The sequence below is a fragment of the Lutra lutra genome, chromosome 7 (assembly GCF_902655055.1).
Source record: "Lutra lutra chromosome 7, mLutLut1.2, whole genome shotgun sequence".
NCBI lineage: Eukaryota > Metazoa > Chordata > Mammalia > Carnivora > Mustelidae > Lutra > Lutra lutra.
In genome coordinates, this window is record NC_062284.1 from 37,487,681 (window position 1) to 37,512,439 (window position 24,759).

The following is a 24,759-nucleotide window of genomic DNA, read 5'->3' on the forward strand; positions in this document are numbered from 1 at the left end:
CCTTAGGCCTTAAATATTCCAGGTTGAGTTTTTGGTTTTTCCAATTATATAAAATTCTTGTTAAGATTTATATTGAGCTGCACTGATGTTATAGATTGAAGTGGAGGAGTTGACTCATAATTGGATTTATTTTTGTCTGTCTTTAAAAATGTCTTACAATTCTCTGTATCTTTTAAAAATTATACTTTCTAACTTACTAATGTACATGCTGATATTCACAAAACCTATTAGTTTTCTATGCTGACCTTATTAGTTCTAACAGTATATAGATTCTCCTGTAGATAACCATTTCACTTACAATTAATGAAAATATGTTTCTTCCTTTTCTGTCCTTATGCCTCTTTTTCACCTCCTTTCTTATCTAATTACTTTGCCTAAAATCTCTAGTTTAAAGATGAAGAATTACAGTGACAGCAGACATCCTGTTCTGTTTCCAGTTTTTGTTTCAAAATTTTAACATGATGTATTATAATATTCCATTTAGAGGAATTTTATTATTTCCTACAATATTCCTGAATATTCAATAATTTTACTGACTCAATTAAAATGATGCTTCAATATCCCGATGTTCTGCTTCAGAAAATGACAAAGTAACTTCCCACATGTAACAATGATACATTGTGGACAAAGTATAAAAACCGGGCATCAAACTTAGAGTGACCAAAAGCAGGTAGCAACTAGAGGGAAACATCTGTAAAAGAAGGGAACTGTGTGGGGCACCTGGGTGGCTCAGTGGGTTAAGCCGCTGCCTTCGGCTCAGGTCATGATCTCAGGATCCTGGGATCGAGCCCCACATCAGGCTCTCTGCTTGGCAAGCAGCCTGCTTCCTCCTCTCTCTCTCTGCCTGTCTCTCTGCCTACTTATGATCTCTCTCTGTCAAATAAATAAATAAAATCTTTAAAAAAAAAAAAGAAGGGAACTGTGTTAGGTAGGATTTGTCGTTATAAGGCTGTTTGTCTGAGGGCACTGATCCACCCATGCAACAACGATCACTGAAGAATAAGGCAGAAATCTGCTGTCTTGCCAGCTGAGGAGGCAGAAGACAATGTCTGGGATAGCCAGAGCCACTGTAACATGAAAGATGAAATCCTAGAAAGGATGGCGCCACAAAATTTCTTTATAAACTATGCCCAAACGTTTGGATGACCTTCCTCTGGGAAAGACTCCAAGGCTTCCAGAAAAAAAGCAACGGCTGGAAAAAGTGGAAAGATAGGAGTTGAGTCTCTTTGCTGCTTATTATAGGAGTAATAATGCTGGAGTTTGAATCCCAACATGTTACAGACTACCAGGACAAAAAAATCCAAAACACAAAAAAACCCACAACACTCAGAAAAAAATAACAGAATCCAAAGCCTACAACAATGTATCACCCACAACACCCATTACACAAGCAAAATATACCAGAAAGAAGAAACAGGAAAAAGAGATCCAGAGTCAAGACAAAAAGCAGCTCACAGAAACCAAATTCTGAATGATCCATATGTCAGAATTAGTCAAGGATGTCTAAGCAAGTATTATAAATATGTCCAAGTATTTAAAGGAAAATAATGTCATAAGAAATGTATACATGGCAGGGGAGAACCTCAGCTGAGAAATGGTAGTTTCTCAGAACCAAATGGAAATTCTAAAACTAAAAAGTACAATGTCTAAAATGAAAAATTCACTGGATTACCTTAACAGCAGATCAGATACAGCAGAAAAGGGGTCACTAAACTGGAAAATAAATCAATACATCTTATTGACTCTAAAGGAGAAAGAAAAAGATTTTCAACATAATAAGCAGAGCCTCAGGGATCTGTAGTACAACATCAAGTGGTCTAACCATGTACAGTTGGAGAGGAGAGATAATGGGACAGAAAAATATCTGACAAATGACCAAAAATTCCCCCAAATTATGTGAAAAACACGAACTTACATATCTAAGTTCATTAAATTCCAAGCATGATTATTACAAAGAAAACCACACATGGGCACATCATAGTCAAAGATATGAAAACACGAAGATGAAAAGCAAATTTTGAGGTCAACTGGATGGGGTAAAGTTAACATTATATGCGGTAAAAAAGTGGTATGAATGATAGCTGACTTCTGTACAGTCAACTGATTTGCAACAGAAGTTGCAAACAGAACTAAAGCATTTAAGTGATAAAAGAAAATCCTTTCAAAAAAGGCTGATGGAATAACCGGATATATCTATAAACAAATGAACATAACTCATTCGACTACTTTTGAGTTGGATCTTAAAATTAACTATAAAAATGTAAGCTATAAAATGCCTACAAGAAATCACAGACTATTAAAACCTGAAAAATATACAAAGATATCTTGGGATGCAATAACCCTTAAAGAAAAAAAATAAAATCAACTGTATTCATCAAAAGACATCAACTAAGCAAATAAACAAGCCATCACACAAAACCAATATTTGCAAAACATACATCTAACAAAGGACTTATGCTCAGAATATGTTATAAATTCCTACAACTCAAGAGTAAAGTCAATTAATAAATAAACAACTGCAATAGACAGTTCACACAAAAAAAGGAATATACAAATATCCAATAAGGAAATGAAAAGATGTTCAACATCATTAATTATTAAGGAAACGCAAATCAAAATCATGATGATATACTATTATATACTCACTAGGATGGCTAAAATTAAAAACACAGTTTGGAGCAACTGCAACTGTCATACATTTCTGGTGGAAATGTAAAAGGTAAAACCACTTCAGAAAAATTTAGTTAAATATAAACTTATCTTTTATTGTGGCAATTCTAGTCCTAGGTATTTATATTAAAGAAATGAAACTCTGTATCCATGAAACAGGCTTGAACAATAATGTTCATAGAATCTTTAGTCATAATTGCCCCAAACTGAAAATAATCCAAATGGCAGTCAATGTAAGAATGGATAAAAACATGGTATAGTCATAGTACTCAGCAATTAAAAAACAAACAGACAAAAAACAACTTACAATACATAGAAACACATGGATGAATCTAGTAGATATTACAGTGAGCCAAAGACACCACCCAGAGAAGTTCACTCTGTATAATTCCATTTATATGAAGTTCTAGCATAGATTAAATTAATCTATGATAAAAAATGTTTTATAAACATTTTAATTAAATAGTATCAACCTGGTAGTTGGTATTAGACAAAAATAATGAAATATCAGTACCATAATTTTGCTGTGGTATTGTAACTAGAAATGTTATGGAACATGCTAATCATTCATCTTCCACATCTTTCAGGTCAGGCTTTGCATATTAGGTCAGATCAACACAATATTAAGAAGTAAAAATCTTAACCTAGACCTACAGTGTAGGGAAAAGAGGGAAACACAGCAGCAAGGACAGCATACACTAATTTAATAAAGAGAGATACAACTTGAGAAATCATATTTTGTTTTCCCTAAACTGAATTACAGAGTGAAGCTGGGGAAACTTTCTTACCTAATGCGGTTATACAAAAGAGACAATAATTTTAGGAAGTATATGTTAAAAAAAAACCCAAAAACCAAAAAAAACCTTAGTCTAAACTTACTTTACCTCAAAGAAATAACCATGAAATAACCACTTTACTTCACAAAAATAACCATTTAATATCCCCTTTTCTTCAGAGTTCAACATGCCTCAATAAATAGATTACTAGTCGTGGGCCAAACATACACAGACTATAATACATAGAATGTATTATATGTATATGTATATGTATATGTATATGTATATGTATATGTAACGATACATAGAATATAACACATTGTAAGAAACAATATGCTTGAAAGAACAGAGATGCTTGCTACAACCATTCCAGAAACTTTGTTTTCCCAGTTTCCACAAATTGTTTATTAAGTATTTATTATTGATATCATTCTAAGAGACTCCCACTCATCTCTCCAGTAACAGGTTTGGCTTCCACCCAAAAGTTCAATACTATTTCTACATTTATTTAGAGTCTCCAAGTCTGAATTCAGAATGACTCACAATTCCTATATACTTGATTCAAAATTCTCATGTTGCAGAAATTGTGATCTATGAATACCAGATATTACATACACTTCACCTATGGAAAATCTGAAGTAAAGGAGGTAAGTGTAATACATCAACTGTAAGAAGCTCTTACATTCTAGCCTAGCCAGGATAAGTCAAACTCCTCGCTTCCTCTTCCTGCAAAATGTTAATTCTATCAAAAGTATATTGACTTTAGATCCTTTTTGTGGATTATGACTTAGCTCACAGTCCATCAAAGTAAAAGATGTTTTTATCTTATACTTTTCTAAAGCATTTACTTTTGGTTCACTCAAAAGAGAACAAAAAAATTTTTGTTTTTAAAAATAACCACAATAGGGGCGCCTGGGTGGCTCAGTGGGTTATGCCGCTGCCTTTGGCTTGGGTCATGATCCCAGGGTCCTGGAATCAAGTCCGCATTGGGCTCTCTGCTCAGCGGGAAGCCTGCTTCTCCCCACCCCCCGCCTGCCTCTCTGCCTACTTGTGATCTCTGTCTGTCAAATAAATAAATAAAACCTTTAAAAATAAAATAAATAATAAAAATAACCACAATAGTAGTGGCTAATTCTATAAAAGTTGAAAGATAAAAAAAATATATATAAAGCAAACTACTCTTAATCCCATCATCCAGAAATATTTATTTGTACACTTACTACGTCTTTTTAAAAAAGATTTTATTTATTTATTTGAGAGAGAGAATGGACATGGGGGCAGAGAGAGAAGCAGACTCCCCTGCTGAACAGGGAGCCCAATGCAGGACCTGAAACTAGGACCCTGGGATCATGACTCGAGCCAAAGGCAGACATTCAACGGACTCAGACACCCAGGTGCCCACTTAACCATGTCCTCTTAAAAATAACTGGGATCTGGGGGTGCCTGGGTGGCTTAGTGGGTTAAAGCCTCTGCCTTCAGCTCAGGTCATGATCCCAGCATCCTGGAATCGAGCCCCGCATAAGATCTCTGCTCTGCAGGAAGCCTGCTTCCCCTCCTCTCTCTGCCTCTCTCTCTGCCTACTTGTGATCTCTATCTGTCAAATAAATAAATAAAATCTTAAAAAAACAAACAAACTGGGATCTGTTGGTGAGGATGTGGAGAAACTGGAACCACTGTCTGCTACTAATAGGAATGTAAGATGGTGTAGCTGCTGCAGATAATAGTCTGGTGTTTCCTCAAAAAACACATAATTATCACATAACCCAGCAATTTTACTCCTAGGTATATACCCAAGAAATGAAATAGGTATTAAAACAACAATGTGCACATAAATATTCATAGATGCACTATTCTTAAGAGTTAAAAGGTGGAAACAACCCAAATGGATGAATAAACAAAAGGTGGTCCATCCATACAATGGAGTATCATTCAGCCACAAAAAAAGAATGATCCATACTAAAACATGGATGAATCCTGGAAAGTCTGTTTAGAGAAGGCAGGCATAAAAGGTCATTTATTATGTAATTTCATGTGTCTGAAACATCCAGAGTAGCTACGTGCATAGAACCAGAAAGCTGACTGGTGGCTGCCAGGAACTAAGGGGACAGGAAATTGGGGAATGACTGCTTAAAGCATATGGGGTTTCATTTTGGGGTGATGAAATATTTTGGAACTACACAGAGGTGATGGTTACACATTATAAATGTACTAAATGTCATTCAAGTGTGCACTTTAAGTGGTTAATTTTAGGTCATGTAAAACTTACCTTAATAAAAAACAACGTATGATCATAAAACCAAAAAAAATTCATTTTGATACTATACTACCTAATAACAAAGTACCAATTATGTTTATATTTACATCCCAAAATGCTTTTGTTTTGAATCACTTACATTTGACAGTCTTTGTTTAAGATTTTATGTATGTGTGTGTGTATATATGTATTTATAGAGCATGAGTGGGGGGGAAGGGGCAGAGGAGGACAGAGATACTCCAGCAGACTTTGAGCTGAGCTCAGAGCCCTACACAGGGATTAATCCCATAAGCCAAGCTGAAATCAGGAGTCAAAGGCCCAACCAACTAGGCTTTCCAGGCACCCCCATTTTACAGTCTTTAATTACGCACATAAAACTGTACTATATATATTTCTACATGAACATTTTGTGAAAATCAGATCACAGTGTATCACTTACAAATCTTTTTTGTCTTTCTTCTGATCATGTATACCTTTTTGCATAGTTCCTGAAAACAACATAACCATCCCACCTTTATTTTTTTTTTTAAAGATTTTATTTATTTATTTGACAGAGAGAGATCACAAGCAGGCAGAGAGGCAGGCAGAGGGAGAGAGAGAGAGAGGGAAGCAGGCCCCCTGTTGAGCAGAGAGCCCGATGCGGGGCTCGATCCCAGGACCCCGAGATCATGACCTGAGCCGAAGGCAGCGGCTTAACCCACTGAGCCACCCAGGCGCCCCACCATCCCACCTTTAAAAAAAATTTTTTTTATTTGAGAGAGAGCGTGTGAGTGAGAGGAGAGGCAGAGTGAGAGGGAGAGAATCTCAAACAGATTCCATGCCTGACAGGGAGCTCCATCTCATGTCCCTGAGATCATGACATGAGCTGGAACCAAGAGTCAGAGGCATAACCAACTGAGCCACCAGGTGTGCCCCCTTCATCCCACCTTTTGTTAACTTTGAAACTGGCCTGAGGCTGGAATGGCCCAATAACATTAAAGAGAGGGTTTCCACTCAATGTTTTCTATACTTATTCTTTCTTCTTCAGCTTTCTGCTCTTGCTCCTTCCTGGCCTGCTCTTGAGCAATTCTTAAAGGTTTCCTAGTTCCTCAAGAAGAGCTGTAGTATCAGCATTACTCTCCTTTTCAAAATCTTCATTTTCTTCCTCTGTTAGAGGCTCATCTGCACCAAGGTTGGCAGGAGAAATCTGGTCTAACCAAGGTTTCTTTGACACTGAAGATGTATGTTCTCATGTAGGATGATTTCCTCTTTTCCTGCTGTAGCTTCCTCTCTTCCCTCCAGCATTGTTCCTAAATCGTGATTCCAAACTACTTCTTCTGCCTCCTGAATAGTTCATCTATATTTTATCTTTGTGTGAGAAGGTCTCTACTTAAATATTGCTTTAAGAAGTGGCTCAAATCACCTTCCCCCTTTCCTCTCCTATCTCTCACAGATTCAGAAGTTGTTCTGGCTGCTGCTGTCATCTTTTCTGGTTGGCCGAGATCCGATGCAGCAGCCTCCAGAAAACATACAGACACCATTACAACTCTTCCCCAAAATGAGTTAAAAATAGTCATCATTCAGAGTTCTTGCCTGATCTTATGAGCTTTTGGGGATCTGCTTTAAGAGTAATTTAGGTTGCAGACCAATACATCTCAATAGGACACTGGTTTTTAGTGGCATCTTCCTTTACCATACAGTTTGTTCTATGCTTTGTAGAATGCTTGGTATGCTGCTCACTAAATGTCAGTAGACATTCTGACAACCAGAACTGCTCTATATACTATCATGTCTCTAGTTGAGTGCTACTACTCTGGAGTGCAGAGAACAAAGTCATTCATACATTATGTGTTGCTGACTCACATATAAGAGGTTCCCTAACATACTCAATACAATGCTCTATAAATGAGTTATTTCTAAAGTTCAAACTTCGTTAGGTATGAATAGTGAACTTTTTGTTTTTTTGAAGAATATATTATAAGCATTTGCTAATTTTATCAAAAAAACCTCATCTTCCTGTTCAGAAAATTAAAACGAATTCGTTTTTTAAAGATGTATTTATTTTAGTGAGAGAGAGTGTGTGCACGTGTGCACATATGTACAAGCAAGGTGGGAAGGGCAGGGGTGAGAGAATCCTGAAGCAGACTCCCTGCTGAGCACAGAGCCAGATGTGTTGATCTCAGGATCCTGAGATGATGACCTGAGCAGAAATCAATAGTCAGACACAACCAACCGAGTCACCCAGGACCCCAAAACTAACTTCCACTAGAAGAATTAACTATTAACAGAAAACTTTTGCCTACTATTTAATTATTGATATTATTAAAATGAAGCTTTCAACTTCTTAGTGACATCATTGCATTCATTGAGTTAGTATTCTTTTCTACTATTTTTTGAGATTACCAAGTTGCAAGTATAGTGTAAAGTTATAGAGAATAATACAGTACACATTCCTGTCAGTGACTTTGAAGTAATCTGAACATTTTCTCCCTTTTCTCCCTTAAGGAAGAAACCTTCGTAGATGAAACTGAAGCCCCTCTAGGCTGTTTTCCAATTTCATTTCACCATTCATTTGTTGGTGGTGACCACTATCTAGAACTTATTATCATTCTTATGAATATTTATATTTTACTACAAATATTCAGTACAGTAGTTCCCCACAGTTTCAATTATCCAAAGTTAACCATGGTCCAGAAGCAGGTGATCTTCCTTCTGATGTATAATGTATAATCAGAAGATCTTATAATCAGAAGGTCAACAGTAGCCTAGCTCTATATCATGATGGCTACATCAGTCACTGCACTTCATCTCATCATGTAAACATTTCATCACCCTCATATCACCACAAGAAGGGTGAGTACAATCAGATATTTAGAGAGAACATATTCAACTAATTTTATTATAGTATATTGTTATAATTGTTCTATTTTATTATTTGTTGTTAATCTCTTACTGTACCTAATTTATACACTATACTTTATCATAGGTACATATGTACTATGTATAAGAAAAAAACATCCATGGTTTCTATCCATGGTACTATCCATGGTTTCAGGCATCCACTTGGGTCCCTGCTGGAATGGGGAGGGGGGTAATTTATGTCACTAAACAATATGAAGCAGTTTGTTTACTTTATAAGCACGGAGTTATGATGCATGTATTAGTCTACCTTCCCCCCCCCTTTTTACTTATGGGGCTTTAGAAAGTGTGTCTTTTTATTCATTCTAGTTTATCTGTTTTAACTGTTACTAGTGTTATGGGTTGAATTATGTATCAATCTCAGTACCTCACAATGTGAACTTATTTGGGGACAGGGTCTTTACAGAGGCAATGAAGTTAAAAGAAATCAGTCATGCGAGTGGGCTCTAATCCAATACCACAGCTGTGCTAATAAAATGGGAAGATGCAGATACGAAGGCACATAAGGAAGGAAGAAGATATGAAAAGACATAAGGAGAAGGCCATCTGTAGGTCAAGGAAAGTAACCTGGAAGATCCTTCCCTCACACCCTTCAGAAGAAATCAACATTGTGAACACCTTGATCTTGGACTTCTAGCCTCCAGAACTGTGAGAAAATAAGTTCCTGTTGCTTAAGCCACCTACTCTGTGGTACTTTGTTATAGCAGCCCTAGAAAACTAATACACATAGTATTCCATTGTCTGAACATACCACTTTTCATTTATACATTCTTTTACTGAAAGATACCTATGGTGTTTCCAGCTCTATACTGTAACACAGAATGTTGCAACAAACATTTGGCATACAGCTCTTGTTATGCAACACTTTTTCTCAGACACATACACAAACACATATACACAAACCTTGCAGGGGAATTCTGGTATGTTGATCTTCAACTTTCTAATTATTGCTAAATTGGACTTCAAAGTATACTCCCATCAGCTGTGTATGAGAATAATTTCGTTACCCTCTCCAAAATCTGCTAATGACAGACTTTTGCCAATGTAATGTGTGTGAAATTATTTCACTGCTTTAATATGCATCACTCTATTAATGAGGTTTAACATCCTTACATGTTTATTGACCACTATGCTTTCTTATATGTACTGTCTACTCATAATCTTTACCCATTTTCCACTTTGTTGTTTACTATTATTATTTTTATAATAATGAGTCCTCTTTATACTCTGATACTAATCCTTTGCCAATTATTTAATTACAAATATTTTCTCCCCATCTGCAGCTTGTTTTTCTTTTTATGGTATTGTTTTACAGAAAGCTTTTATTTTAATGTATTCAAATTTATTAGTATTTTCCTTCATGAAAAGTGCTTTTGGTGTCTTGTTTTTAAAAACTTTTCCTTTCATGACGTCACAAATTTATTTTCAGGGTGCCTGGGTGGCTCAGTCAGTTAAGTGTGTGACCCTTGATCCTAGCTCAGGTCTTGATCTCAGAGTCATGAATTCAAGCCCAGTGTTGGATTCCTTGCTTGGGGTGGAGCCTACTTAAAAAAAAGAGGGAGAGATTTATTTTCTTATAAATGCTTTTCACATTTGGTGCTTGAGGTCCCTTGGAGTCTGTGTGTGATACATGTTAATTTTTTTCATATAGATAACTAAAGGTCCAGTGTTCCACCCTTCCCTTGCAGACAAGTCTGCTGTTTTGTTTTTGTGTTTCCTAAGTCTAGCACTTTTCCTGGTACACATCAGGCAATGTGTGCTCAATAAAATGATGGATGGAGGGAGGGAAAGGGAGAGAAAAAAAGGTGAGGCAGGGATAGGAGTGTGGGAAAGAATATTCAGATCATGGTCCTTGGTGCAAACTTAAGCATCAAAACCATACAAGTCTAAGGGTATTAAAAACAGACTCAGGGGGTGGGCTGCAGGCAAATGGGCTTTCCAGACTCTGGAATGCTGGAGGCAAAGATATTGATCATGTAACTGGGTAACCACTCTGCTTTATCTCTCCCAGGCTGAGACTATGGCCTAGCTGGTACTGAATAGGTTTAAAATCCAAAAAACTGTGACGTTTTATAACTATCACTTGATTATTATGTTAAGTCTTTGCAGAATTTTAATGAAAGCCTAAGTATAAAAGGCAATGCTATATCATACATTTGATCCAGCTGAACTCTTCCTAAAGGTAAGGTAACTGTACGCACACAAGAAACCTGAGAGACTGAAAAAGCTGTTTAAAGATATGCTACATTTACTATTACTCAGAATAGTCATTTGACTTCTGTATCCTTAACTACATAATCCAGGAACATACAACAGGTGAGTAGACAGTCTCTTCCCAAGAACCCCTAACCTTAAGGTTAAATGGAGGGGTAGGGGAGGGCACAACAGAAATAAGGGGAAAGAAGAATAGGACCTACAATGACTTCTGCTTTGGTGACGCTCAACAGAAAAATAGCTCCCTAGAGCAAGATTATGATATCTAGTGCAGCATAGCTGAGGAACTACATTCCATAAGAGTAAAAGGGGGCTTAGCCTCTTGATGAATGTACACTAAACCATCTATGAAGTATTCTTGCCAAAACATTAAACCCTGTCTATGTATTGAACCATATTTATATCTAACTAGCAAACAGAAAGTAGAGATGAGAAAGATCCTAAAAAGCAACATGGGAATGAAATCAGTAAAACCCAGACTGCAGGAAACTCCAGAGGACAAATGATACAGTTTCTTAATTGAAAAAAAAAAAAAAAATACAAGAAAAATTTTAAAAGAAGACGTATAGATTAAGAGACAATCAACAAACAGCAATATAAGGATACCAATTAAAACAAATTACAGAGGAAGGAGTCAAGATGGCGGAGAAGTAGCAGGCTGAGACGACGTCAGGTAGCAGATCAGCTAGATACCTTATCTAACCAATACGAACACCTACAAATCCAACGGCAAATCGAAGAGAAGAAGAGCAACAATTCTAGAAACAGAAAATCGATCACTTTCTGAAAGGTAGGACCTGCGGAGAAGTGAATACAAAGTGACGGGAAGATAGACCGCGGTGGGAGGGGCTGGCTCCCAGCAAGCAGCGGAGCAACAGAGCACAAAATGAGGACTTTTAAAAGTCTGCTCCACTGAGGGACATCACTCCAGAGGCTAAACCGGGGGGAATCCCACGCGGGGTCAGTGTAAACCCAGGTCCCACAGGGTCACAGAAGGACCAGGGGTGTCTGAGTGTCGCAGAGCTCGCAGGTATTATAACTGGGAAGCCAGCTACAGCGACAAAGCCGAGGACTGAGCTCTCAACTCGGGGTTGAACCGGGCACAGGCTGGGTGAGCTCAGAGCGTGACCGGAGGCCAGCGAGACAGAGTGAATGAGCACTTTTCTCCAAGCGCGAGCGATTCGGCGCTTTTCTCCAGGCATGACCAGAGGCCAGGAAGACAGGAGCGATTGGGCGCTTTTCTCTGAGGGCCCACTAAGGAGCAGACCCGAGCTCTCGGCTCCTCTGGGCCAGAGATTGGGAGGCCGCCATTATCATTCTCAACCTCCAGAACTCTACGGAAAGCATTCAGGGAACAAAAGCTCCCAAAAGCAAACCCGAGCGGATTACTTAGCCCGGCCCCTGGTAGGGGCGGGGCAATTCCACCTCCGGCAAAGACACTTGAGAATCACTACAACAGGCCCCTCCCCGAGAAGATCAAGAAACCCAGCCAAGACCAACTTCACTTACCAAGGAGAACAGCAGAATTCCAGAGGAGGAGAAAGCAAATCTTTTTTTTTTTTTTTAAAGATTTTATTTATTTATTTGACAGAGAGAGATCACAAGTAGATGGAGAGGCAGGCAGAGAGAGCGAGAGAGAGGGAAGCAGGCTCCCTGCCGAGCAAAGAGCCCGATGTGGGACTCGATCCCAGGACCCTGAGATCATGACCTGAGCCGAAGGCAGTGGCTTAACCCACTGAGCCACCCAGGCGCCCGAGAGAAAGCAAATCTTATCTGGACAAAATGACAAGGCGGAAAAACTCACCACAAAAAAAAGAACAAGAGGCAGTACCGTAGGCTGGGGACCTAATCAATACGGACATTGGTAATATGACAGATCTAGAGTTCAGAATGTGATTCTCAAGGTTCTAGCTGGGCTTGAAAAAGGTATAGAAGATATTAGAGAAACCCTCTCCGGAGAGATAAAAGCCCTTTCTGGAGAAAAAAAAGAACTAAAATCTAAACAAGTTGTAATCAAAAAAGCTATTAATGAGGTGCAATCAAAAGTGAAAGCTCTTACTGCTAGGATAAATGAGGCAGAAGAAAGAATTAGTGACATAGAAGACCAAATGACAGAGAATAAAGAAGCTGAGCAAAAGAGAGACAAATACTGGACCACAAGGAGAGAATTCGAGAGATAACTGACACCATAAGATGACACAACATTAGAATAATTGGGATTCCAGAAGAAGAAGAAAGAGAGGGGAGCAGAAGGTATACTGGAGAGAATTACTGTAGAGAATTTCCCTAATACGGCAAAGGGAACAAGCATCAAAATCCAGGAGATGCAAAGAATGCCCCTCAAAATCAATAAAAATAGGTCCACACCCCGTAACCTGATAGTAAAATTTATAAGTCTTAGCGACAAAGAGAACATCCTGAAAGCAACCCGGGAAAAGAAGTCTGTAACATACAATGGTAAAAATATTAGATTGGCAGCAGACTTATCCACAGAGACCTGGCAGGCCAGAAAGAGCTGGCATGATATATTCAGAGCACTAAACGAGAAAAACATGCAGCCAAGAATACTATATCCAGCTAGGCTATCGTTGAAAATAGAAGGAGAGATTAAAAGCTTCCAGGACAAACAAAAACTGAAAGAATTTGCAAACAGCAAACCAGCTCTACAGGAAATATTGAAAGGGGTCCTCTAAGCAAAGAGAGACCCTAAAAGTAGTAGATCAGAAAGGAACAGAAACAATATACAGTTAACAGTCACGTTACAGGCAATACAATGGCACTAAATTCATATCTCTCAATAGTTACCCTGAATGTTAATGGGCTAAATGCCCCAATCAAAAGGCACAGGGTATCAGAATGGATCAAAAAACAAAACCCATCAATATGCTGCCTACAAGAAACTCATTTTAGACTCGAAGACACCTCCAGATTTAAAGTGAGGGGGTGGAAAACAATGTACCATGCTAATGGACATCAGAAGAAAGCTGGGGTGGCAATCCTTATATCAGATTAAACAGATTTTAAGCCAAAGACTATAATAAGAGATGAGGAAGGACACTATATCTTACTCAAAGGGTCTGTCCAGCAAGAAGACCTAAGAATTTTAAATATCTATGCCCCTAACGTGGGAGCAGCCAACTATATAAACCAATTAATAACAAAATCAAAGAAATACATCAACAATAATACAATAATAGTAGGGGACTTTAACGCTCCCCTCACTGAAATGGACAGATCATCTAAGCAAAAGATCAACAAGGAAATCAAGGCCTTAAATGACACACTGGACCAAATGGACATCACAGATATATTCAGAACATTCCATCCGAAAGCAACAGAATACACATTCTTCTCTAGTGCACTTGGAACATTCTCCAGAATAGACCACATCCTGGGTCCTAAATCAGGTCTCAACCAGTATCAAAATATTGGGATCATTCCCCGCATATTTTCAGACCACAATGCTCTGAAGCTAGAACTCAATCACAAGAGGAAATTTGGAAATAACCCAAATACATGGAGACTAAACAGCATTCTTCTAAAAAAAGGAATGGGTCAACCAGGAAATTAAAGAAGAATTGAAAAAATTCATGGAAACAAATTATAACGAGAACACAACAATTCAAAATCTGTGAGACACAACAAAGGCAGTCCTGAGAGGAAAATACATAGCGGTACAAGCCTTTCTCAAGAAACAAGGAAGGTCTCAAATACACAACCTAACCCTACACCTAAAGGACCTGCAGAAAGAACAACAAAGAAAGCCTAAACCCAGCAGGAGAAGAGAAATCATAAAGATCAGAGCAGAAATCAATGAAATAGAAACTAAAAAATACAATAGAACAAATCAACGAAACTAGGAGCTGGTTCTTTGAAATAATTAATAAGATTGACAAACCCCTGGCCAGACTTATCAAAAAGAAAAGAGAAAGGACCCAAATAAATCATGAATGAAAGAGGTCCGATCACAACCAACACCAAAGAAATACAAACAATTATAAGAACATACTATGAGCAACTCTACGCCAACAAATTTGACAATTTGGAAGAAGCGTATGCATTCCTGGAGACATATAAACTACCACAGCTGAACCAGGAAGAAATAGAAAACCTGAAGAGACCCATAACCAGTAAGGAGATTGAAACAGTCATCAAAAATCTCCAAACAAACAAAAGCCCAGGGCCAGACTGATTCCCAGGGGAATTTTACCAAACATTTAAAGAAGAATTAATTCCTATTCTCCTGAAACTGTTCCAAAAAATAGAAATGGACGGAAAACTTCCAAATTCATTTTATGAGGCCAGCATCACCTTGATCGCAAAACCAGACAAGGATCTCATCAAAAAAGAGAATTACAGACCAATATCCTTGATGAACACAGATGCAAAAATTCTCACCAAAGTATTGGCCAACAGGATCCAAAAGTACATTAAAAGGATTATTCACACCACGACCAAGTGGGATTTATTCCAGGGCTGCAAGGTTGGTTCAACATCCGCAAATCAATCAATGTGATACAATACATTAAAAAAGAAAGAATAAGAACCATATGATACTCTTAATAGATGCTGAAAAAGCATTTGACAAAGTGGAGCATCCCTTCCTGATTAAAACTCTTCAAAGTGTAGGGACAGAGGGCACATACCTAAATATTATCAAAGCCATCTATGAAAACCCACTGCAAATATCATTCTCAATGGAGAAAAACTGAAAGCTTTTCCACTAAGGTCAGGAACAGGGCAAGGATGCCCGTTATCACCACTGCTATTCAACATAGTACTAGAAGTCCTAGCCTCAGCAATCAGACAACAAAAGGAAATTAAAGGCATCCAAATCGGCAAAGAAGTCAAACTATCACTCTTTGCAGATGATATGATACTATATGTGGAAAACCCAAAAGGCTCCACTCCAAAACTGCTAGAACTTATACAGGAATTCAGTAAAGTGTCAGGATATAAACTCAATGCACAGAAATCAGTTGCATTTCATTACACTAACAGCAAGACAGAAGAAAGAGAAATTAAGGTGTCGGTCCCATTTACAATTGCACCCAAAACCATAAGATACCTAGGAATAAACCTAACCAAAGAGGCAAAAAATCTATACTCAGAAAACTATAAAGTACTCATGAAAGAAACTGAGGAAGACACAAAGAAATGGAAAAGTGTTCCATGCTCAGGGATTGGAAGAACAAATATTGTGAAAATGTTTATGTTACCTAAAGCAATCTAAACAATTAATGCAATCCTTATCAAAATCCCATCCTTTTTTTTTCAAAGAAATAGAACAAATAATCCTAAAATGTATATGGAACCAGAAAAGACCTCGAATAGCCAAAGGAATATTGAAAAAGAAAGCCAAAGTTGGTGGCATCACAATTCCAGACTACAAGCTCTACTACAAAGCTGTCATCATCAAGACAGTATGGTACTGGCACAAAAACAGACACATAGATCAGTGGAACAGAATAGAGAGCCCAGCAATAGACCCTCAACTCTATGGTCAACTAATCTTCGACAAAGCAGGAAGGAATGTCCAATGGAAAAAAGACAACCTCTTCAACAAATGGTGTTGGGAAAATTGGAGAGCCACATGCAGAAAAATGAAATTGGATCATTTCCTTACACCACACACGAAAATAGACTCAAAATGGATGAAGCACCTCAATGTGAGAAAGGAATCCATCAACATCCTTGAGAACACAGGCAGCAACCTCTTTGACCTCAACTGCAGCAACTTCTTCCTAGGAACATCACCAAAGACAACAGAAGCAAGGGCAAAAATGAACTATTGGGATTTCATCAAGATCAAAAGCTTTTGCACAGCAAAGGAAACAGTTAACAAAATCAAAAGACAACTGACAGAATGGGAGAAGATATTTGCAAACGACATACCAGAGAAAGGGCTAGTATCCAAAATCTATAAAGAGCTTGGCAAACTCAACACCCAAAGAACAAATAATCCAATGAAGAAATGGGCAGAGGATATAAACAGACATTTCTGCAAAGACGACATCCAGATGGCCAATAGACACATGAAAAAGTGCTCCACATCACTCGGCTCAGGGAAATACAAATCAAAACCACAATGAGATATCACCTCACACCAGTCAGAATGGCTAAAATTAACAAGTCAAGAAATGACAGATGCTGGCGAGGATGCGGAGAAAGGGGAACCCTCCTACACTGTTGGTGGGAATGCAAGCTGGTGCAACCACTCTGGAAAACGGTGTGGAGGTTCCTCAAAAAACTGAAAATAGAGCTACCCTATGACCCAGCGATTGCACTACTGGGTATATATCCTAAAGATACAAACGTGGTGCTCCGAAGGGGCACGTGCACCCAAATGTTTATAGCAGCAATGTCCACAATAGCCAAGCTATGGAAAGAACCTAGATGTCCATCAACAGATAAATGGATAAAGAAGATGTGGTATATATATACAATGGAATACTATGCAGCCATCAAAAGAAATGAAATCTTGCCATTTGAGACGACATGGATGGAACTAGAGGCTATTATGCTTAGCAAAATAAGTCAATAGGAGAAAGACAACTATCATATGATCTCCCTGATATGAGGAAGTAGAGATGCAGTGTGGGGGGTTTGGGGGTAGGAAAAGAAAAAATGAAAGAAGATGGGATTGGGAGGGAGACAAACCATAAAAGACTTAATCTCAAAAAAGAGACTGAGGGTTGCTGGGGGGAGGGGGGGCAGGAGAGGGTGGTGGGGATATGGGCATTGGGGAGGGTATGTGCTATGATGAGTGCTGTTAAGTGTGTAAACCTGATGACTCACAGACCTGTACCCCCTGGGGATAAAAATACATTATATGTTTATTTAAAAAAAATTAAATTAAAAAAAAATTACAAAGGAAAAAATTGAGACATGAAAAGGAGGAACTGTATGCTTGCAGATATTAAAGAATGACTATTACTTTTCTACAGTTATATTTATTTGCAGATGATATGATGTCCAGGATTTTCTTCAACATAATCAATGGAGATTTTATAAATATAAATACACACACACACATATATATTTAGCTACGAGACTAGTTGTTGTAGATGAACAATAAGGACATGATGGTTCACTGTATTTTTCTCTTTCTGTATACAATTGTATTTTTTCAAAATAAAAAGTTTTAAAAAGGGGAGTGCTTAATAGCTCCTTTCCAAAAGAAAAGCACATCATCAAATATGCAAGTCCTAGAACTGAGAGACTAGTGTAAGATCTGAAAATCATCTAATGTTGATTCAAACTATGAACTATACTCTATAAAACTACATAGAAAACTAAGACTCACAGATTCATCCACTATATCCAGTGCCTACTGAGTTATTTTATAATATTTATTGAAGAGCCATTTAGTGATACAGATTATGTTACTAGTATTTCAAAGTTTAGACTAAGATTCATTTTAGTAAAGTTAATTTCCTCGTTTTGCTATTCTCCGCATATAGACATCTTTTATTATACGATTGCTGGTTATCCCAAATGCCAAATTTTACTATTAAAATTTGCTCTAAAAGGACTGAAAAATCTGTACTTTGGGGAGGCAGGGTATTGAACAAATTGAGTGACTTTCTTTAGTCTCAATCTATGCATTTGCTCATTATTTTTTCAGTGCGCAGATTTTCAGATTTTTAATAAAAGTAGTCAAATGATAGGAAAGCATTTGTTCATGTAACACGCTTTTTAAAAGTTAAAATGAGGGGCGCCTGGGTGGCTCAGTGGGTTAAAGCGTCTGCCTTTGGCTCAGGAAATGATCCCCGGGTCCTGGGATTGAGCCCCGCATTGGGCTCTCTGCTCAGCCGAGAACCTGCTTCCTCCTCTCTCTGCCTGCCTCTCTGCCAACTTGTGATCTCTGTCAAATAAATAAATAAAATCTTTAAAAAAACAAGCAAATAAAAAAAGTTACAGTGAACCATTCAAATAAATTCATCCAGTAAGAAACACCTCAGTCTACATAGCAGGAGAAGAACAGTTTATGAAAGAAAGAATTCCAATTCTTCCATCACTAACTGTATGCCCTTTACTTAGATGAACTCTTTTTTTCTTTAAGTATAGGATACCTCCTCTAAAGTATTTTGTGAAGATTAAACAAGATGATCTATATAAGTCATACTGCAGTAACACAGAGGTAACATTTTTAAAAGATTTATTTATTTATTTGAGAAAGAGAGTGAGAAAGAGCATAAGAGTGGGGTGAAAGACAGAGGAAGAAGCAGACTTCCTACTGAGCAGGGAACCCAATGTGGCACTCAATCCTAGGACTCCAGGATCACTACCTGAGCCAAAGGCAGACACTTAACCAACTGAGCCACCCAGGTGCCCCAGGTATCAGATTCATTATAAGTATTAAATGAAAGTAAATCTGGTCTAACCTTTTCATTTGCGGTAAGAAAATGGAGAATCAAAAGGTTAAATGACTTGTGCAAGGTCACACACTGATTTTTATTTGGCCACATTATCTATTAAAAATGCTCCTATTAGGGGCACCTGGGTGGCTCAGTGGGTTAAAGCCTCTGCCTTCGGCTCAGGTCATGGTCCCAGGGTCGGGATCGAGTCCCGCATCGGGCTCTCAGCTCAGCAGGGAGACTGCTTCCTCCTCTCTCTCTGCCTGCCTCTCTGCCTACTTGCGATCTCTGTCTGTCAAATAAATAAGTAAAATCTTAAAAAAAAAAATGCTCCTATTATACCAGATAATCATGCCTCTATTTTACACTGGGATTTTTATTATGAAGAACAAAATTCTGTCCCAGTCTCATAATTTTGGAACTTCCTTCTCCAAAAAACATGAAGTATTGCCAGTAAGTGATCTAGATGAAGGTTCTGGCTAGCTCCTAAGTCATATACTTTTTGCTGGGCTTCAATGCCCCCTAGTGCCGATCTGCAGAGGTATCCTCCCGTTCCAAATACAGGCACATTTACTTGGTCTATAGACCACGTAACAATGTCCATGAAAACAATGAAATGAAACATGAGGCAATAAGACCCATTTATAAGGATGACTCTGTTTTTTGGAAGAGGAAGTTTTGAAGAGGTTTTACTTTCTTTTCAAAGTTTCAGAAAGCTTTTTACACTTTCTGTTCTTGTTTCAATTTGTATAATAAGCCCATAAAACTTTAAAAAACAAACTAAAACACAAGGCAGGACAGAATCATGTGGACAGCCAAGTAAGAATTACTCTTCTTCCTTCATCACATAGCTTCAGAAAAAGAGTGATACAGCCATGCAGCTTAGTGTCTTCTTATGTTACATTATGAGAAAGCGTCAGAAATAAGGCAGTTTGTTAAAATAAAAAACACGTGGGGATAAAAGTAAGTGCCCTCATCTTCATAGGATGTACCTCAGATGTCACCAATAGGTGATGTGTGTGTAAGACTTTTTATTTATTTATTTATTTATTTATTTAGAGAGAGAGAGAGAGAGAGAGAGAGTGTGAGGGTGTTGGGAGGAGCATAGGGAGAGGGAGTGAGAGAGAATCTTAACCAGGCTTCATGCCCAGTGTGGAGCTCAATGTGGGTCTCAATCCCATGACCCTGAGATCTTGACCTGAGCTGTAATCAAGAGTTAGATGCTTAACTGACTGAGCCACCCAGGTGCCCTTGTGTATAAGTCTTTTGAAACTGAAAAGCATTAAGCCAACCTATTATTATCATATGCTTAACTGAGATCCTTAAACAAGGAAACAAAAGTGGGAATGGCTGTAAAAGACCAAAGTTTTTAAAATGAGATTTTCTCGAAGAAGCCAGACTCAGGCAATGATGCTCCATATGCAGATCAGAAATTATATTAATGTCTTATATAAACAGCTATTAAGAATATTTCTTAAAATTGTAATTGAAATGACTCGTGTATAGTGCCTTCACTCTTGAGACAGAACTACTCTTTTCTAGATTTTATTAGGATAGCAAAGGGTTCAGTATCCCAATATTTGTTCCAAAAAATGTAGCCACCATGTTCAATGCCCTTGTCCTTCACTTAACCCCAAGAACCACAGAACTTTTTGTCATCATAAAAGGCAAAACACATGGAAACTAATTTGATAGTTGTTACTAAAATTCTCTCCCCAAAAGTGGAGAGACTGATCTAAAAATGTCGCTCCAATATATAAAGCAGAAGTCTACCTAAGGAGGTCAAAGAATACTCAATTTTCAAACGATGGTTTAGAGAGGAAGATACCAAGATGGGTACATTTTAAAGGTTAAACAGTTATCCATGGAAATAGGCAAGATAAATTATTAATGATATAGTTAGATCTAGATTTTTCACCTTTCTCTCTGTGCCTAAAGCACAATTCCATGTAGTAGATCTGGTAGCGATCTCTTAGGATACTTCAAAGAGACTTAAGAAATGAAAGATCAGGGGCGCCTGGGTGGCTCAGTGGGTTAAGCCGCTGCCTTCGGCTCAGGTCACGATCTCAGGGTCCTGGGATCGAGTCCCACATTGGGCTCTCTGCTCAGCAAGAAGCCTGCTTCCCTCTCTCTCTCTCTCTCTCTGCCTGCCTCTCCGTCTGCTTGTGATCTCTCTCTGTCAAATAAATAAATAAAATCTTTAAAAAAAAAAAAAAAAAGAAATGAAAGATCATGAGATCTTCGGCCAAAAGTTTCCAAAACAAAAACAAATTCTTTCCTGGGCCAGAAAGCTTTATAAAACTTTAATGAGTTTCAGTCTCTGAGACCTGTCAGTTCATGGGGAATATGTCTGTCCAAAAGAAATAGAATACAGGCCACAGAAGTAATCTTAAATTATCTAGTAGTCACATTAAGTTGTAAAAAATGATGATTAATGTTAATAAAATGTTTTATTAAAACACCAAAATATTACCACTTCACAATATTACCACTTTAATATGTAATCAATATAAGAATTGCTGTAATATTTTAGATTATTTTTCATATTAAGTCTTTGCAATCCAGTATGTAGTTAATAACACATTTTAATATGATTTAGCTATATTTTAAGTACTCAACAACCACATGTACCTAGTGGCTACTGTAGTAGGCAGTGTAGGTCTATGGCACAGTACATTTCATAGGCTATACTTAGAAGAATATAAGAAAATTTTGATGACTCTTTCAGAGGTGAGCATGCAGAGACAAAACAGCTTGTTACTCTTTAATTACAGGACTTTCTCCTTAAAAAGTATGTATAAAAATGCAAATTTCTTAGATTGCCTTCAATCATGATATATGCAGAGTAATTCCTTACTAGATTTTACTAGAAAAGTAATCAGTATTCCAATATCTGTCCTCCAAAAAAAGGACTAATTTAATATCCAATTGCCCTTTACTTAAAACCAAGAATCACAGCCACAGATGATAAAGCAATTATGTTTTACAATCAATAACACAACATAGGCAGAAGATAGGTGTTAAGTATAGAAGGAGTACAAAAATGTTAGAAGCCAGCCTTACAACCATCTGGAACAGAGAACTGCAAGGTGAGTACCCACTAGTGATATATTACCAATATTCTAGTATTTTTTTTTTTTTTTTTTTGAGGACTCTTCCTCCCGATATGAACAGGTACCCCATGGAAAAAAGTGGCCAATATTCAAGTCAATACAGGAATTGGTGAATTAAGCAATATTAAACGTATTCTAGGTTCCTTCATCCCTATAATAACTGACTGTTCAAGGATCTTAATATGCCAATGAGTACTGTGTCCATTTAAGAGGGGTTTGAAAAGAGGGCTAATAGTACACAGCATCTACCAACTAATTTGGCAAAGAAATGTTATTTTTGTGCTTCTTGAGGAACAAGTATCCCAAATTGGAAAATGATGATCTAGAAGCATAGCTAAGACTATTCCCACAAGTCCAAGGAGAATCAATGGTACACAGGGTATTGGTAAGGCCTAAGCTGGCTTTGAGGATCTAGTTCCTAACAATATTCTAATGGAAGATTTGAAGACTAAATTATCAGGAAAACCATTTTTGATTGTCCATGTAAACAAGGCATTAATCTACATTATTCTATCTATAGAGCTATTATACTCAACCCCCATTCCTTCATTCAAGTAATAATGGCCATGAAATACAAGATTGATTTAATTAAAATCCTACCCAAAAAATCTCATTTTGGTCTTATGTTCCTCCAGGCCAAAAAAGAAAATTTATGAAATCAAATGGGAATGAGGGTCAAAACTCATCCAATTGATTCTAAAGCTGCTGCAGTTAAAATTAGACGTTTGCTGTTCACAAAGTTTAAAAAAATAAGCAAGGAACCAGAATAATTAATGTACGTAGAAACCTCTAAAATAACCACATTGTCTAGAACCAAAAGGGATCTAAAATACATATAAGGGTGACAATTAAGACAATAAAAGCAGAGGGGCGCCTGGGTGGCTCAGTGGGTTAAGCCTCTGCCTTCAGCTCAGGTCATGATCTCAGGGTCCTGGGATCAAGTCCCATATCAGGCTCTCTGCTTGGCAGGGAGCCTGCTTCCCCCTGACTCTCTCTGCCTGCCTCTCTGCCTACTTGTGATCTCTGTCTGTCAAATAAATAAATAAAATCTTAAAAAAAAAAAAAAGACAATAAAAGCAAAAAGAGAGTTATTTCCCCTAAGGAGGGGATTTTTTCCTATGACTTATGGAAGGTGCCACAGGCAAAACAAAGAACACACTCCAAAAAAAATACTGTGATTTCTCCAAATCCCTAATATGAATTACATGCTCCCCCAACAGGAACAAAGGAGAGAAAACAACAAAATGAAGGAAACACTCAGGGTAGAGTTTTTTTATTAATTTTTTTAAGTCTTTATTATTAATTCTGCTCCAAATCTATAAGGTATTTAAAACATAAAAACATATACAGTCCAGCTTTACTTTTTATTATTATTTAAGTGGTCTTTGGCTCTATAATTCTATATAGAAAAGATTTATCCAATAGCCAGGAGGACACTTAACTTTTGCCAAGTCTGGTGGGTATAAAATACTGTCATGATTTGCCTTCCTCTGAAAACTAACAAGTCTGAGCATGTTTTCATGTTTTTTTTTTTAACCATGTATCCTTTTAATGAAATGTCTGATTACAGTTTTTGCTCAAATTTGTTTGCTTCTCTTAGCAATCTGTAAGACTTTTCAAATACTACTCTTCTTTCAGCTGTGTCCTACTATCTTCTCTTAGTGTGTGACTTATGGTTTCACTCATATTATGTTAACACAGATTAACAAAACTTTAGAATTAAATATAAACGTTCAGAAATGCTAGAGAATTTACCAAACATTTAAGAACAACAATTTAGTAAAAATTTTCCCAGAAACTAGAAGAGGAAAAACTTCCCAATTCATTTTACAAAGCTGATGTTATTGTCATATTGGCAGTAATAGACACAGGAACAATGGAACACAACAGAGCACCTAGAAACAGACCCATTCAAATACATTCAATTATTTTTGACAAAAGATGCAAAAGCAATTCAATGGAGGACAGATATTCAACAAATAGTGCTAGAGCAACTGAACATTCATAGGTTAAAAAATGAGACACCACCTCATCGCCATCAGGATGCATTAAATAAACACAACAAAGTAACAACTGTTAACAAGGATATGGAGGGACACCTGGGTGGCTCAGTTGGTTAAGCCGCTGCCTTCGGCTCAGGTCATGATCCCAGCGTCCTGGGATCGAGTCCCACATCGGGCTCCTTGTTCTATGGGGAGCCTGCTTCTCCCTCTGCCTCTGCCTGCCACTCTGTCTGCCTGTGCTCGCTCTCTCTCTCTCTGACAAATAAATAAATAAAATCTTTAAAAAAAAAAAAAAGGATATGGAGAAATTGGAACTCTATGCCATAAACACTGTAGTCATGATTAGTCTTGGCACTTGCGATTGCAAGTGCTTAACTTTTTCCTTCAGGAGCATCTTGCCTATTACAGGCCATTTTCTACCTAAAAAAGCATAAGATCTGATTATATGGTTTTATGGAAAACAATGTTTTG

The 24,759-nt window shown here is 37.6% G+C and overlaps 1 protein-coding gene and 1 pseudogene across 4 annotated transcripts in view; both read right to left on the minus strand.

Moving 5' to 3' along the window:
• The window catches only part of RFX7 (regulatory factor X7), a 143,242-nt gene that overhangs the window by 81,711 nt on the left and 36,772 nt on the right, over positions 1-24,759 (minus strand). The window lies entirely within an intron of this gene.
• LOC125105007 (spliceosome-associated protein CWC15 homolog) lies at positions 6,083-7,163 on the minus strand (annotated as a pseudogene).